The sequence below is a fragment of the Neofelis nebulosa genome, chromosome 7 (genome assembly GCF_028018385.1).
Source record: "Neofelis nebulosa isolate mNeoNeb1 chromosome 7, mNeoNeb1.pri, whole genome shotgun sequence".
Taxonomy (NCBI): domain Eukaryota; kingdom Metazoa; phylum Chordata; class Mammalia; order Carnivora; family Felidae; genus Neofelis; species Neofelis nebulosa.
In genome coordinates, this window is record NC_080788.1 from 100366021 (window position 1) to 100381574 (window position 15554).

At 44.2% G+C, this 15554-nt stretch overlaps 1 long non-coding RNA gene across 1 annotated transcript in view; it reads left to right on the forward strand.

Moving 5' to 3' along the window:
- Nucleotides 1-734: 734 nt before the first annotated feature.
- Nucleotides 735-15554, forward strand: part of LOC131517210 (uncharacterized) — a 71228-nt gene continuing 56408 nt past the window's right edge. The window contains exons 1-2 of the long non-coding RNA XR_009264459.1: nucleotides 735-1012; nucleotides 13482-13599. This is a non-coding gene — a long non-coding RNA (uncharacterized LOC131517210). The remainder of the gene's footprint in view (nucleotides 1013-13481; nucleotides 13600-15554) is intronic.

Genomic DNA, 15554 nt, shown 5'->3' on the forward strand with positions numbered 1-15554 from the left:
CAGAACTACTCAAAAGAGTTTGCGTAAAACGCAGATTCTGGGGCCCAAACCCTCCTACCGAGTCTGCCTCCATAAGCAGGGACCCAAAACAAGCGCCGCCTCCGCCCCCTCCCCCGCCCCACGTGATCCTTAGGTGAGTGGTTCTCAAACTTAAATGGAAATGAGGGCACGATTCCCTCGCGAACCTAACTCAACCCCAGGCAGCCTCTGTGACAAACGGGAAAGGAATCCCACAGGCCAGGGCTGGGCGCGCTGGGCCCAGTGTGGGTGAGCTCTCCCGGACGCGGGCGGGGCCTGGGGGACAGCGGGGGCGGAGCTCAGCCCGGGGGTGTCCCGGCCGCAGCCTGACCCCTGGTGGCCAGAGCGAGTGGTTGGCTGGGCAGGACTCGGTGCTTTGGGGCTGTAGAGAGTCCCGGGAAAAGTTAAATTCCACCTCCGCCGGCGGAGCCTCTATTGACAAGACTGGAACGTTGTGAGGAGGGGGTGGTCTGCAGTTGTGGATTTTCCAACTTCTTTGGTTTGCCTCCATTGCTTACGCGTTTTATCGGAGCCCCTCTCCCCTGAACGCCTGCAGGCGGCATTTTAGCTGCATTTCTATGTATCTCATCCGAGGGAGGAGGCGGGGGGGGGGGGGGGGGGGGCAGAGAGAGAGAGAGGGGGGGAGAGGGAGAGGGGGAGAGGGAGAGAGAGAGAGAGAGAGAGAGACAGAGAGAGAGAGAGAGAGATGGATAGGAAGTTGGGTGTTTTTACAAGACATTATTTTTTTTGAAGGTTGGGGTGGGGATGAAGGTTGAAAAACGTAACTCGACACAGGTGTGCATGGGTTCGGCTATATTTGGGCCGCGGCCTTTCTCTCCTTGGCCTAGACCGCACTCGGCCATCACTTGTCTGCGCACCTGAATCCACTGAGGATGCAACCCAGCGAGCTGGGTCTACTCAACCCTCGGACATTGAACCTGTTGAACTTGCTGAAGTTAAAGCCCTCCCAGGATGCAAGTGGTCCTAAAAACAGGTAATTCAAGGGGCGCCTGGGTGGTTCAGTCAGTGAAACGTGGGACTCTTGATTTCGGCTCACATCATGACCTCACGAGTTTGTGAGTTGGAGCCCCCCCATGCTCCGCACAGTGCAGAGCCTGCTTGGGTTTTCTCTCTCTTCGCTCCTCCCCTGCTCATACTCTCTTTCTCTCAAAATAAATAAACTTAAAACAAAAAAACAGGAATTTCAAAGAAGTCTGTCCAACAATCTGTCTTTCCTTTTTCGTTTTTAATACTGGGTAATTTGTAACCAACACAAATAGGTCACTTGACTTTAATCGTGTATAATAATAGAGTTTTGCATTTTCAGAACTGATCTAGAGCCCAGTTCAAGGACTCATTATTCGTCTGGTGATCACAGAGAGAGATTAGTGTGTCGGGGGTAGCAACCACAGAAGTGAGACCCCCACCAGGAGGGGTGGTGTGGTGGAAAGAGAACGCAGCCTGAGAGTCAGGAGTCTGAGCTGTTGCCCGGATGACTGCCACCCATTTATTCCATCACCTAATGCATTTTACTGAGAGCCCTCTAGGAGGAATGCATTGAACTGGATACTTAGGAAACAAAGAAAAGGAAGACATATGCTGCCTACCCTCAAGTTATTTTTAGTTGGTGAGAAGCAGTAGAAAGACAGAGAAACCCCGAATTATCAAACTGTTTGGACCATGAATTTCTCTGGCGTATTTAGTTCTTTGATTTGCTGCATGACCATCATCATTGCCACTCTACACTGGTAGGGTGCAGAGAACCTTAGTTCTCTCAGTAGTCCTATAAGAGAGGGCCTGTTACTGTCCCGTTTTATGCATGAGGACACCGAGTACTTGGGGACATCGGGTAGTGTGCCCGAGGTCACATAGCTGGTGAGCCCTGGGGGAACTGGTATTGGAGTCCAGATCAGCGCGACTCCAGAGCCTACGCTGCTACCCACCAGGTGACAATGTTCTCCAGGGCCTTCCACCTCTAATCTTGTCTCATCTGCCGTGTTGCTTAGAGTCAACTCTTTACCCTCTCACCTACAGCTTATCTCTACCCACTTAGCCATCCTGACATTCTTTCCTGTGGTGTCAGAGAGTAAGGCTCACATCCTGCTGTCCAAGCTCATCCCGCCCCGCCTCTTCCTTCTTCTCCGGACTACATCCGCTTATCTCCTTTCTCCTGGACCTCCGATCCATTATCGCTGCTCATTGCTTCCCCTCCACCCACAGACATGCCGAAGGCTCACCTTTGCTAAAAAACCTTCAAACAAACAAAACACAACACAGACAAAAGCTTCCTATATCCTACACCTATTAGAAATGCTAACACGAAAAATACTGACAATACCAAGTGCTGGTGAGAATATGGAATAAATTGCTATTGAAAGCGCAAAATGGTATAGTCTTTTGGAAGATAGTTTGGTGTTTCTTATGAAACTACACATACACTTAACATACGATACAAATATGGCAAATATTTCAGAGAAATGTAAACTAATATCACAAAAATGTCTCCCGTACTTCTATACAATGTTCACAGCAGCTTTTATCCTTAATAACCCCAAACGCCTTTCAAAGAAGTAAATGGCTGAACTGAGGGTGATATTCCCGTATAACGCATGCTACCCCATAATAAAAAGAAACAAACTCTTGATAACTGCAACAACATTGATGGTCTCAAGGACATTAGACTGAGTGACAGAAGACAGTCTCTAAGTGTTAATACTATGTAATGGCATTCCTTTAATATTTTCAAAATGACAATTACAGTGATTCATGGTCACCAGAGGTTAGATAATTTGAGGGAGTCCTTTGTGGTGCTGGAACAGTTCTGTATTTGATTGCGGTGGTGGTGGCACAAATCTATACTGATGGTAAAGTTGCACAGAACTGTTCATGCACACGTAAGTGCATGTAAAAACTGTTGAAGGTCTATAGGTTTTAGCAATGTCAATTTCCTGGTTTTGATAATATATCAAAACCAGGACATACGACAGCAAAGTAAGCTGTTACTATTGGGTGAAGCTGGGTGATGGACACGTAGAATCTCTCTGTTCTGTTTTTGCAACTTCCTGTGAATCTATAATAATTTCAAAAGACAAGGTAAAAAATAAATGCCTGTACTTTAAAATCAAGCAAGTAACAGAAGCTTCATTGCCTTATATTCAGTTCAGCCCTGCTAGGCCCCCATCCCAGGGCCACCACCCCATCGCCCACCTCTCTCCTCCCCTTCTCAGCTACTGCGCCCAGAAGGTAATCTGCCCTCGCTGTCTCCACTTTCTCAAGCTCCCTTGGCTCTCCAGTCCGCTGCCATCAGTCTTTCTTGCAGCCTCCCTGTCACCAGACAGTGTGGAGAGTCCACACTCCTCCCCTTGCTGGGCCTCTCCGCTGCACTGAATGCATTGACTCCTTCCTTCTATTCATTTGGAGTCTATGGCAAAGCACTTTCCTGCTCCCACTTACACCTCCCTGGCTATTTCTTCTCTGTCTCCCTTATGGATTTCTCTTTCCAATAGCTTCTCTTTTGCTACTTATCCCCTCAATGTCAATGGTAAAGGAATCAACACTGACCCACTCCTTGACCCTCTGCTTTTCTTCCTCTTCACTCCATGCCAGAACAAGGTCATCCACTGTCCTGGTTTTAACCACACTCATCTGTTGCTGTCTCCCAAATAAATATTGCTGGCTCAGGCCCTTGATCAGGTTTCGGCTGCACCTGCCTGCTGGTCATCTCCAGCTGGATGTCCTCTGAGCATTTCAGATTCAACATGCACACGTCCTATTTTATCACCTTCCTAACAAATCAGCTCTCCCTCTTGATCCCACATCTCCTTACTCTTGTAAGCTGGACACTTAGGGGTCTGCCCTGGTCCCTCACATTCAGTTGGTTGACGGGGTCCTCTTATATGGACCTTCTCAATGCTCCTCTCTGCCTTCACTACTGTCCTAGTTCAGGCCACATCATCTCCTGCTTGAATTACTGCAGTAGCATCCCGACTGGTTTCCCAGGACACAGGAATATCTTTCCTAAATCTGTCCTTCATCTTAGGGAAGAGCAGCTTATTTGAAATATAAAGTGTCGTGGGGTGCCTGGGTGACTCGGTCGCTTAAGCATTTGACTCTTGATTTCGGCTCAAATCGTGATCTCATCATTCGTGAGATTGAGCCCCACATCGGGCCCTGTGCTGACAGCACAGGGCCTGCTTGGGATTCTCTCTCTCTCTCCCTCTCTCTCTCTGCCTCTTCCCTGCTCTCTCTCTCTCTTTCTTTCTCTCTCAAAATAAATAAACATGAAAAATGTTTAATTAAAAAATAGAATATAAACTGTCCTTATCAAACTCTTCGGTGGTTCAGTTCACCACTTAGAGCCAGAGGCCTAGCCTTTCCCTCTGGCACAAGAGGCCCTCTATCTAGCAAGTGCCTATCGCAGGGGCTGCTTCCTCAGTGACTGTCTGCATTTCACTCTCTAGCACAACAATACTGCCTGTGCCCGTTGCTTGCATTTGCCATTCCTTACCTCCAGCCCACATGCTGTTGTGTCCAAGGAGAATGTGTTTCCTCATTCCAGCCCCTCTCCTCAGCCTAGGGACTAGGTAACTCCCACTCACTCGGCTTTGGTGATCATCTCTAACCTGCCCTCCTCACTCCCTCAGGTTTATGTTGCAATTATTTGTCTGTATGTCCGTACCATGTTCCCTCAAGATTTGATAGGAAAGATGATGACACCAGATTTAAGTGCAGGGCTTTGAATTACTTTAGGCAATGGGTATGTTCTTTTCTTTGCAAGTGAGATTTATGAGCTCCTGGGGGAGGTATTACAAATGCTTTGGGTTCCATAATATGCCTTTTGCCAGCTGGTGGAGTCTGAGGGAGGAGGAAGGACAAGGAAGATGGTGACCCTCTCAGCAGGGGGCTGCAGGGAGATGTGGCTGGTGGGAGGCACAGGACCACTGCTGCCCAGGCCTGGGTGTATTCAGGTGAAATACAGGATAAAATAGACTCGTGTATCCCTGTACTGGCGTAACAACAACAATAAGTTCTATCTGGAGTGGCTGCTCAGCAGCAGAGAACATGCGGGAAAATGTAAAAACCATGTCCTTGCCATTATGGGAAAAGAGGTAAGGAACACATACCTTTATGGGAGTAGAAGAGGAATTCAGGAGTCTTGACGTCTCGTCAAAGCTCAAGTAGACCCTCAGTCAGGGACAGGGAACCCTATAGCCCATATTGGAGTTAGGAGCTCTGACCAGCATATGAGCAGGGAGGGAGGCAACAAGACCAGGCGCAAACACCAACAAGACACATCCTCTCTTCTGCCAACCCTCCTGGGTCCCCGCAACGCAGCCTCCCTTCTCCCGTCGTCTCTCAGGCCTTAGCATGATCTCCTTCCATGCTCTTTGGTTTGTCCTGGCCATTTTTGAAAGTGAAGGGGGCAACTCTTTAAATAAATGCATTTTCACCTGATTTGAAATATGCCTGGTTTCAGACTTCCTTCCACGGCTTCGCTAGCTTTTCTCATCTGAAAGGAGAGAGTTGTGTGCCATCTAGTGGTTGAGAGCTGCCACAGCAGCAATTATGCACCTGAAGAACATCCTTTGCAGTCCAGCACCAGGGCTACCTGGTGTAAAGCTCTTGAAAGGGTTGTGGCTCAGAGGGGCGGTAGCAATCAGAGAATGCTTCAGTAGAGAGACACTGGGAACTGAGCTGGTAATTAATGGCATTGGACAAGGGGCCAAAGGGATTTTTTTTCCTGCGACTAATATGATTTTATCTCTAGGTGCCCTTTTCCCTAATTAATAAATGAATTCCGATTCATGGTGGTGTAAAAAAATGACCTTGCACAGTAACAAGCCACACTGAGAGCTAAGACTCCTGATATCTGATTGCCCCTCTGCCACAGAGTAGCAAAGGAAACTAGCAGCAGAGGATAGTGGAAGGAGTATTGAACTGGGGCCAGGAGATTGCGACTCAAGATCTACCACTGTCTAGTCTGTTAAACTTTTACTGAGCACCTCCCCTGTGCCAGGTGCTGTCCAAGGTATTTTTCATGTTTCTTCCTCATAGCCAGCCACACAGGTAATGGGTCTAGAAGTGAGGAAACTGAGACTCAGCAAGAATGAGTGAGCTGTCCAAATCACAGACTCAGTGAGTGATGAGTCAGGATCTGATCTGAAGTCTGACTCCAAAGCATATGATCTTTATTATTTATTTATTTGTTCGCTTGTTTATTTATTTATTTATTTGTTATACTTTTTTGTCATGTGAGTGTGGGAGAGTTGGAGAGGGGGTGGCTCACACCTAGGCCAGATGGTTTGAATTTATTGTGCACATTGATGATCGGGCAAGTGTGATTTCCACCTGAGTGCTACACATGCTATGCTGTTGCTTTTTAATCTCCTGTGTGTTCTCATTTCTCCTCGTCGGACTTGGCATTTTAAGAGATTGAACTACCTCTGCTTCAAAAATCATGTCCTTTGATTTCTGAAGATAAAAGATACAGCCTGGAGAGAGAACACTGTCTGAGGGATTAATTGTAAAATCAGGTTCTTTACAGGGAGGACAAGATGCTGTACCCACCATCGATGTAGTACTTTTCCAAGCAAGGGCTGTCATTACAGGTTCTCACCTCTGTGACATGCTTGTTATTACTGCCTTCCTTTGACGCCGAAGGGAATTCAGCTACACTTGTTCAAGAAACTCGTTCGAGATCACATAACTATGACTCGAACGTAGGCCTTTTCATTTTTTTATTTTTATTTTATTCATTCAAAAAATTTTTAATGTTTATTCATTTTTGAGAGAGAATGAGGGTGAGAGGGAGCAGGAGAGGGGCAGAGAGAGAGGGAGACACAGAATCTGAAGCAGGCTGCAGGCTCCCAGCTGTCAGCACAGAGCCCAAGGCCGGGCTCAAACTTACAAACTGCGAGACGATGACCTGAGCCCAAGTGTCACGCTTAACCAACTGAGCCACCCTGATGCCCCAACATAGGCCTTTTTAAACGCAACTTTATTGAAGTGTAACTGAACTACAGCAAACTGCACATATTTAAAGTAAAATGTGGTGAGTTTTGATATGTATAAAATGGTGAAACCATCACAATAATCAGGATAATGAACATATCAGCCCCATAAATTCCCTCAGCCCTTTTAGACTTCCTTCCCCTGCCCCACCCCACCTTCCTGTCCACCCCTATGCTACAATCTCCAGGCAAACTTTGATCTGCCTTCCGTTACTATGGTTTTCATTTTATACAATTTTATATAAATAGAAACATACAGTGTGCACATTTTTTTTTGTCTGGCTTCATCTCACTTATCCTGAGATTCATTAATGTTGTGTGCATCAGTGGTTCATTTTTTTATAGTTGACACATATCCCTTTGTATGGATATACCACAATTTATCCATTCTTTGATGGAAATTTAGATTATTTCTATTTCGGGTTTATTATGAATAAAGCTGTTATAAACATTAATGTACAAGTCCTTGCCGTGGACATAGGCTTTCATTTCTTTTAGGTTAATAGCTAGAAATGGAATATCTGGGTTATATGATAGGTACATCATATAACTTTAAGAAATAAAGTTTAACTTTATTTAACTTTAACTAAAAAAAACTTTAACTTTTAAGAAATAGCTAAACTGTTTTCCAAAGTGGTTATATGTTTTACATACCAGTAGTGTATGAGAGTTCATTTATCCACATCTTTGCCAACACTTGCTATGGTCAGTCTTTTCCATTTTATATATTCTCACATGTAGTGAGATCTCGTTGCGGTCTTCCATTTCCTCCATGACTAATGACTTTAAGTATCTTTTCATGTGCTTATTAGCCATTCATACATCTTCTTTAGTGAAGTGTCTATTCAAATCTTTTGCCCATTTTAAAAATTAGATTATTTGCTAATTATTGAGGTTTGAGGATTCTTTAAATATTTTGGGTATCAGATGTGATTTTTCAGATACTTTTCTCACTCTGTAGATTGTCTTTTCGTTCTCTTCTTCATGTCTCTTGAAGAGTGGACCTTTTAAATTTTGATGAGGTCAAATTTATAAAATTTGTCTTTTATGGATCGTATTTTGTCTTTTATGGATCATATTTAAGAAGCCTGCCTAACCCCAGATCACAAAGATTCTTTTTTTTTTCTATGTGTTCTAGAAGTTCTATGATTTGAGCCTCTGATCCATTTGGGTTAATTTTTACATGATGTGAGAGTGTGCTGAATTTCTTATTTGTTTGTATGTTTGCAAATGCATAGCCAATTTTTTCAGCATCATTTATAGAAAAGACTGTCCTTTCTCTGTTGAGTTTTCTTTGCACCTTTTTTGATTGTCAATTGCATATCAGATATATGTAACCCCATTTCTCCAGTCTCCATTCCATCCCACTGATCTATTTGTTTATCTTTAGGCCAATACCATACTGTCTGATTACTACAGCTTTATGATAAGTCTTGAAATCAGGTTGTATAAGTCCTCCAAATTTGCTCTTCTTTTTCAAAGTTATTTTGACTATTCTTGTTGTTTTGCATTTCCATACATATTTTAGAATCAGCTTTTTGATTTCTACGAGAAAAACATCTGAGATTTTATGTAGGATAGCACTGACTTTACATAGATTGTAAGACTCACTTCACTTTTTATCACGTCTCAAGAGTAACAATCCTTTGTTCCCTAGTGTTTAAATTTTTGAAGACCATTGTTTCTTTCTTTCTTTTTTTTTTTTTTTGGAGTTTTGTTTTATTTTGTTTTGATTTTTGGTTGTTTCAGGCAGGAATTGTAAATCTAGTCCCTGTTGACTAGCAAACCAAGGCCTTTGAACCCAAATCCTGTGCTCTTTCCTTAAGAAGCCTGATGGAAGAGAAGTGGGTATAGTCCCACCTTAAAACAAGCAAACAAGGGGCGCCTGGGTGGCTTAGTCGGTTAAGCATCCAACTTCAGCTCAGGTCATGATCTTGCGGTTTGTGGGTTCGAGTCCCATGTCAGGCACTGTGCTGACAGCTCGGAGCCTGGAGCCTGCTTCAGATTCTGTGTCTCCCTCTCTCTCTGTTCCTCCCCCTCTCGTGCTCTGTCTCTCTGTCTCTCTCTCTCAAAAAAAAACAAACATTAAAAAAATTAAAAGAAAACAAGCAAACAAAATGATTTTATAAAAAGTTAAATTTTGGGGCGCCTGGGTGGCTCAGTCGGCTAAGCATCCGACTTCGGCTCAGGTCATGATCTCACAGTCCGTGAGTTCGAGCCCCGCGTCAGGCTCTGTGCTGACAGCTCAGAGCCTGGAGCCTGTTTCAGATTCTGTGTCTCCCTCTCTCTCTGCCCCTCCCCTATTCATGCTCTGTCTCTCTCTGTCTCAAAAATAAATTTAAAAAAGTTAAAAAAAAAAAAAGTTAAATTTTACTCCTGTTACTGCCTTGAGTAAATGCTTAAAACCCTGTCCCTGGCTCCCTGGTAAGACTGGGTTGTGACACATCAATTTTTACATTCCCAAATTTTGATTCTCATACATTAAATCTATTATTTTCATTCAATTCTTTTTATGAAAAGTCACAAAAAACACCTGATATTTGGGCAATTTACTTATTTGGAGGAGATGCTGTTTCCTCTGCAATTCTGATAATTAAAATGATTTCCTAGTATAGAGCATTTAGTATAAAAAGAGGGACTCGTTTTTCCAATGAATCTCATCTTGTTCCAAAACACAAAGCAGAATCAAGAACTATGGAATATTGGCGGTTCTTTTTATTTATTTATTTTTTTACATTTGTTTATTGTTGAGAGACACAGAGAGCACGAGCAGAGAGAGGGAGACACAGAATCTGACACAGGCTCCAGGCTCTGAACTGTCAACACAGAGCTTGACACGGAGCTCAAACCCATGAACCGCAAGATCATGACCTGAGCTGAAGTTGGATGCTTAACCGACTGAGCCACCCAGGCACCCCAAATATTGGTTGTTCTAAGCAGAAAACCTAATGATCTACTATATATACTTAGCTTTTGACTTCATTAACTTTTTGGAAGTGAAACTGTTGGGAAAGCTAATCTAATGCCATCCATTAAATAAGAAAAGTAGATCATTAAATGAATGTGGCTGGTGCCAAGGTGAACATAACAAAAAGTATTTTATTACTCTCCATTATTTCAAAGTAGTCCTTTAATTAAGATTTCTTCCACCAGCAAAACTAATTTCATAAGTTTATACAGCTAGCAAATTTCAATTTGCACCTCCAGAAAGTAACCCTTTTGCATTGTAAGGAATTTATGTTTATTATCCAGGAAGGAAATGAGGCCAAGGGGCAAAGAGAGACAGCTCAGCGTGGTGGAGTGATGATTGTCCTGTCAGCCTACAGTGAACAGCCACATTTCCAATTCCTCAGACTAAATTTAGTCTTATCTACTTTTCACATCAACAGCTAGTCTAAGAAATATTGTTGGACATAGCAGGCTGGCTCTGGATTTTATCCCTCCTTGGATTTGTTGATAGAAGTAGAAGCCTGAATAGCAGTCTCATCCCACTTGCTGGTTTCCATGAAGATGGGGCAGCAGAAATTCAATAACTGTTCAGAATATTAATTTAAGCTTGAGCCTGACAGCCAATGATCACTGGAACATATAGTACTGACCCAGCTGCTCAGCTCTTTTAGAAATGACTTAATTACACAGTTGGAACAGCTGTTAGAGCCAGCCAAAGACACACAAGGAAAAAAAAAAAAACAGTTAAAAGGAGAAACAAGCCAGGATTAATGTGTTGTCTAACTCATTAAGACCTCCTGCTGTCATCCTTTGCCAAGCCACTGGGCCTTCACATTTTAGAAAATGGTCACATACCTCCAACTACCCTTATTAGTTCCCTTGATTTTGCAGAAATCATAACAACACCCGGGAGTCATTAAAAGCACCTGGAGCACGTAATCTGTCCCAAATGGGAAAAGCCTGCCCAAGAAGACCAGGGATGGTCCACAGAGCCTCAGCCCTTCCCTCCGGTGGTGTAAAATCTCCCCCTAGACTTGGCTACACAAGCCTGGGGTGCATCGCCCTTGCCTTCCGTTCTCCCCCTCCCCCTGCCCCTTCTTTCTCTCATCTCCTCTCTTCTTCCCTCTTTACCATCTTTCTTTCTACCTTTCCTGGTTCCCCTCTGGCTGCTGGATTGGGGCTGAAGATGGGGTGTCAGGAACGTACATGTAGAGCTGCTGTTGATGCACTTGCTGGGCAATCTATATTCACCAGTCATTTATCCTTACCAAAACCTGGAAGGTGGGCATTTCCTCCCGTTACACGGGTAGAGGAATCGAGGCTAAGAGAGCTTCTCTAAGTCCTGAAGGCCATTATCCCGGTTACTAGGTGATCTCTTTCCGTTTCCAAACCAATCTGTTCCAAGGTGCTGAGTCTGGGACCCTGCAAACCGCATTTCTGCTTCGTCATAGGTGCTCTGTTGGCATGCTGGCAGGAGACTGTAAGGCTGGGCAAGGGAGTAGGGACTGCTTCTTCCTGTTTGCTTCCTGGTATGGTCAGCCTCACCCCAGCTGTGGTTTTGACCTCAGCAGCAGTAACTTTCCACATTCCCAGACCAGCACCTCACAAATACCAGCGGTAGTGAATGGGCACCCCTTTCCCAGAGGTCTGGGTCCCAATTATAAAGGGCCCTGCTCTGAGCTTCGAGGTTCTGATACCCTCATCTTCTTCTCTTGGTCCCCTAGCCCTAGGGAAGAAGCTGCTTCCTAAAGTCATTATCCCTCTGGTGCCTCAGTGTCCTCTTTTTTTTTTTTTTTTTTTTTTCCTTCTTTACCTTTTTGCATCTCCGATACCCATTTAACTAATTCTCCCCGTTAAATTCTTTTCTGTCAAAGTTACTTGTTTGGTTTCTGTTTTCCTAATACAGAGAACACTGGTACTCAAAATCAAGTATGTCTGACTCCAAATCCAGGCCCTTGATCCCTACTCTGTGCTATTCTCACCCACCCCCTTTCGCCACTTGTGGCAAAAATACATTACTTTGATCAAACTTTACTCAGTCTCTTTCTCCTGTGCACCACCTTATAAAACCTGGTTTTAGCAAGAACCATGCTAAGTCAGTTTAACCAGAACCCTCCACCGTTCATAACTGATCAGGTTCCTCATGCTTCACTATCCCCCCGGCGGATCTCTGATCACCCTGGCCTGTCTTCAGCAAGAACCTGGTTAGGTCATTTTAGCTGGACCCTCCCACCCTTACCCTGGATGTTTCGTCTCAGTAATTTTTCATCCACTGATCCCCACTGTGCTCCTTGGCTATAAATTCCCACTTGCCCATCCTGTGTTCAGAGTTGAGCCCGATCTCTCTCCCTGTGAAATTTCATCGCAGTGGTCTCCATATATTCATGATGTTCCTAAATAAAGTCTCTCATCATCTTCAACAAATATCATTAATTTTTTTTTCATCAACAGTGGCGTTCAAAAAAACACTCTGAATCAAGTATAATTAGAGATTCAAGTTATAGTCTTTGGGTGCATCCCTTGGAGTAGGTCCTAAACATTGTCATATTGATGACTGATGTTCCATCCACTGTTAAATGGTTTGGAAAGTACCTGGCATAACATAAGTGAATATGATAGCCTCAGCTAAATAATATGGAGCTCTGATTAATATGTTCCTAAAAAGATCACAGAATTAACACATTTGCAAGTCATAGCAGTAGTGGGAACTTACCAGCCACTGAGTTTCAACTGGAAATCTCATTTCTCTAAAAGCAGAACATACAGTATATTTTTGACCTTGTCTTGCTGATAATTTCATTTTGCAGAGGAAGAGAAAGAAACACAAGGAACTTCTTTCCTAGATTTAATTCTGACCTCTGAGAAAGAGCTGGTAATTGAAGCAGAAGTGTAGGAAGCTGGGGGCTGGAATCTTTCACATGGGGGGGAGGTTAAAATGCCTGGAAAAAACCATTTGGGGGACTGTGACATGAATCCTAAAGTCAGCACACAGCTTTCAGAAATTCAGAGGAAAGTACAATCTGATCCTATAAGAAGACAATCTGAAAGAGAAAACAGTATAAGAGGAATGACAGGACCTCAAAACTGAGAATCTGGGGGCGCCTGGGTGGCTCGGTCGGTTAAGCGTCCGACTTCGGCTCAGGTCATGATCTCACGGTCCGTGAGTTCAAGCCCCGCATCGGGCTCTGTGCTGACCTCTCAGAGCCTGCAGCCTGTTTCAGATTCTGTGTCTCCCTCTCTCTCTGCCCCTACCCTGTTCATGCTCTGTCTCTCTCTGTCTCAAAAATAAATATACGTTAAAAAAAAAAATTAAAAAAAAAAAAACCTGAGAATCTGAGAACAGAAGAGGATGGCTCTTGATAAGGAGTGAAAGGGATCAGCCTCCAAAAATGGCAGTGTGCCTGTACAGAGAGCCGTTTAATGCACTTAATTTATCAAAGGGCTTGGCCAAAGATGAGAGAAGTGTACAGCAGATGGTGATGTCTAGATGCCTCTTTGTTTCAGGTACTATCTAGAAGTGAGCCATCCGAGTTGTTGCCTTCAAGATACTTGCACTCCCGGGGAGGAGAAAAAATAAGCCAATAAATAAATAGTAAAAACATAAAAATATAAAGGATGACAGGTAAGCATAATAACATGTATGTGTGTGTTAGACCAATTGAAATTGACAATATTCTACCATTTTGACCTACAAGGATAGCCATTTTCTTTTTTTTTTTTTTTTTTTATTTTTAAAAAAATTTTTTTTTCAACGTTTTTATTTTATTTTTGGGACAGAGAGAGACAGAGCATGAACGGGGGAGGGACAGAGAGAGAGGGAGACACAGAATCGGAAACAGGCTCCAGGCTCCGAGCCATCAGCCCAGAGCCCGACGCGGGGCTCAAACTCACGGACCGCGAGATCGTGACCTGGCTGAAGTCGGCCGCTTAACCGACTGCGCCACCCAGGCGCCCCAAGGATAGCCATTTTCTATGGTATGACCATCTGTATTGTCAGGGTCGGGGCGGGGGGGGGGGGGAAGTTGAGATTCTGCATAAGGTCATGAGAAAAGACTTCTCAGAGAGGGTGGCATATGAGCAGAGACTTGTATGCAAGGAGGGAGGGAGCCATGTAAAAATGGTGGGAAGAGTGTTCCAGACTTAGGGGAAAGCAAAGTTCAGGATTTTGAGGTGGGAATTCTGGGTGCGTGTGTGAAGAAGGTCTGGATGTCCAGTGTGGATACAATAGAGGAACAGGGGCAAAAACAGTGTGAGATAAGATGAACGTGGCAGCCAGATATAGATGACATAGGGCCTCATGTGCCCCACGGGACATGACAAAGACTTTGAGTTTTATTCTGGGAGTCAAATGAGACGCGCTTAGAGGTTTGAGAACAGAGGTGATGTGATGAAAGATCAGCCTGTTAAATGCTTTAACGTGTAAACCTCCCTAGTGTGGTGAGGTGAGGTGAGACTGTAGAGAAGCCAGCATGGAAGCGGGCGGGGGGGGGGGGGGCGGAGGGGCAGTCGGGTGAGGAAGGAGGTGATGGTGACAGGCAAGGCTGTTAGCACTGAAGGAGGTGAGAACCGGTAGGCTTTAGGATGTAAAAGCGGCAGGATTTTACAGATTGAATTTGATGTAACAGTTGAGAATGAAAAGTTAAAGATGACAAGATCTTTGGCCTGAGGTACCGGTAAGTGCTGGAGCCATTTACTGAACCAGGAAGGACAGAAGAAGGTGAAAATTAACGTGGGTGGAAAAAGTAAAGAGTTTGATTTTAGATACATTCAATTTAGCATTCTTCTTATATATCCATTTTGAGATAACTGTATAGAAGTTGAATAAACAAATCTAGAGTTTTAAGAATAGGACAAAATGGGATATATACACCTGGAAGTTATTAGCATAAAGATTTATTCAATGCATGGGGCTGGTAGAAATCACCTAGGGAAAGTGAATAGGGCGGAGAAGAGATCCAAGAACAGTGGTCCAGGGGTGCCTGGGTGGCTCAGTGAGTTAAGCAGCCGGTCATGATCTCTCGGTCTGTGAGTTTGAGCCCCACGTCGGGCTCTGTGCTGACAGATCAGAGCCTGGAGCCTGTTTCCGATTCTGTGTCTCCCTCTCTCTCTGCCCCTCCCCCGTTCATGCTCTGTCTCTCTCTGTCTCAAAAATAAATAAACGTTAAAAAAAATTAAAAAAAAAAAAAAAGGAACAGTGGTCAGGGCACCTTACCTCTTAGAGACTGTGAGGAATGGGATCTAGCACAGAAGACTCAGGAGTGGCTGTCAGTGAGGACAGCGTTGAAACATACACATGATCACTGTTAAGTCCCAGTCCTTGCCACAGTCCTGTTTGGAGGACAGATCTTTGAGAAGATACAGGAGAAGCTAGAGAAGGATGCACAGGAGAATCCTCAGGCACCATATGAGGGCGAAACTCCAGAAGCCCCCTCCCTCCCATGAGAACGAACCTCTGTGTCACCTCCATCTCTTCCATCACCTCTTCCTAACCCTAAGTGACAAAAGTCACTTCTACAGACCATGTATTTCAGGTATAAAAGCCCCTCTTGCCTTTCTGATGGTCACAACAATTATACC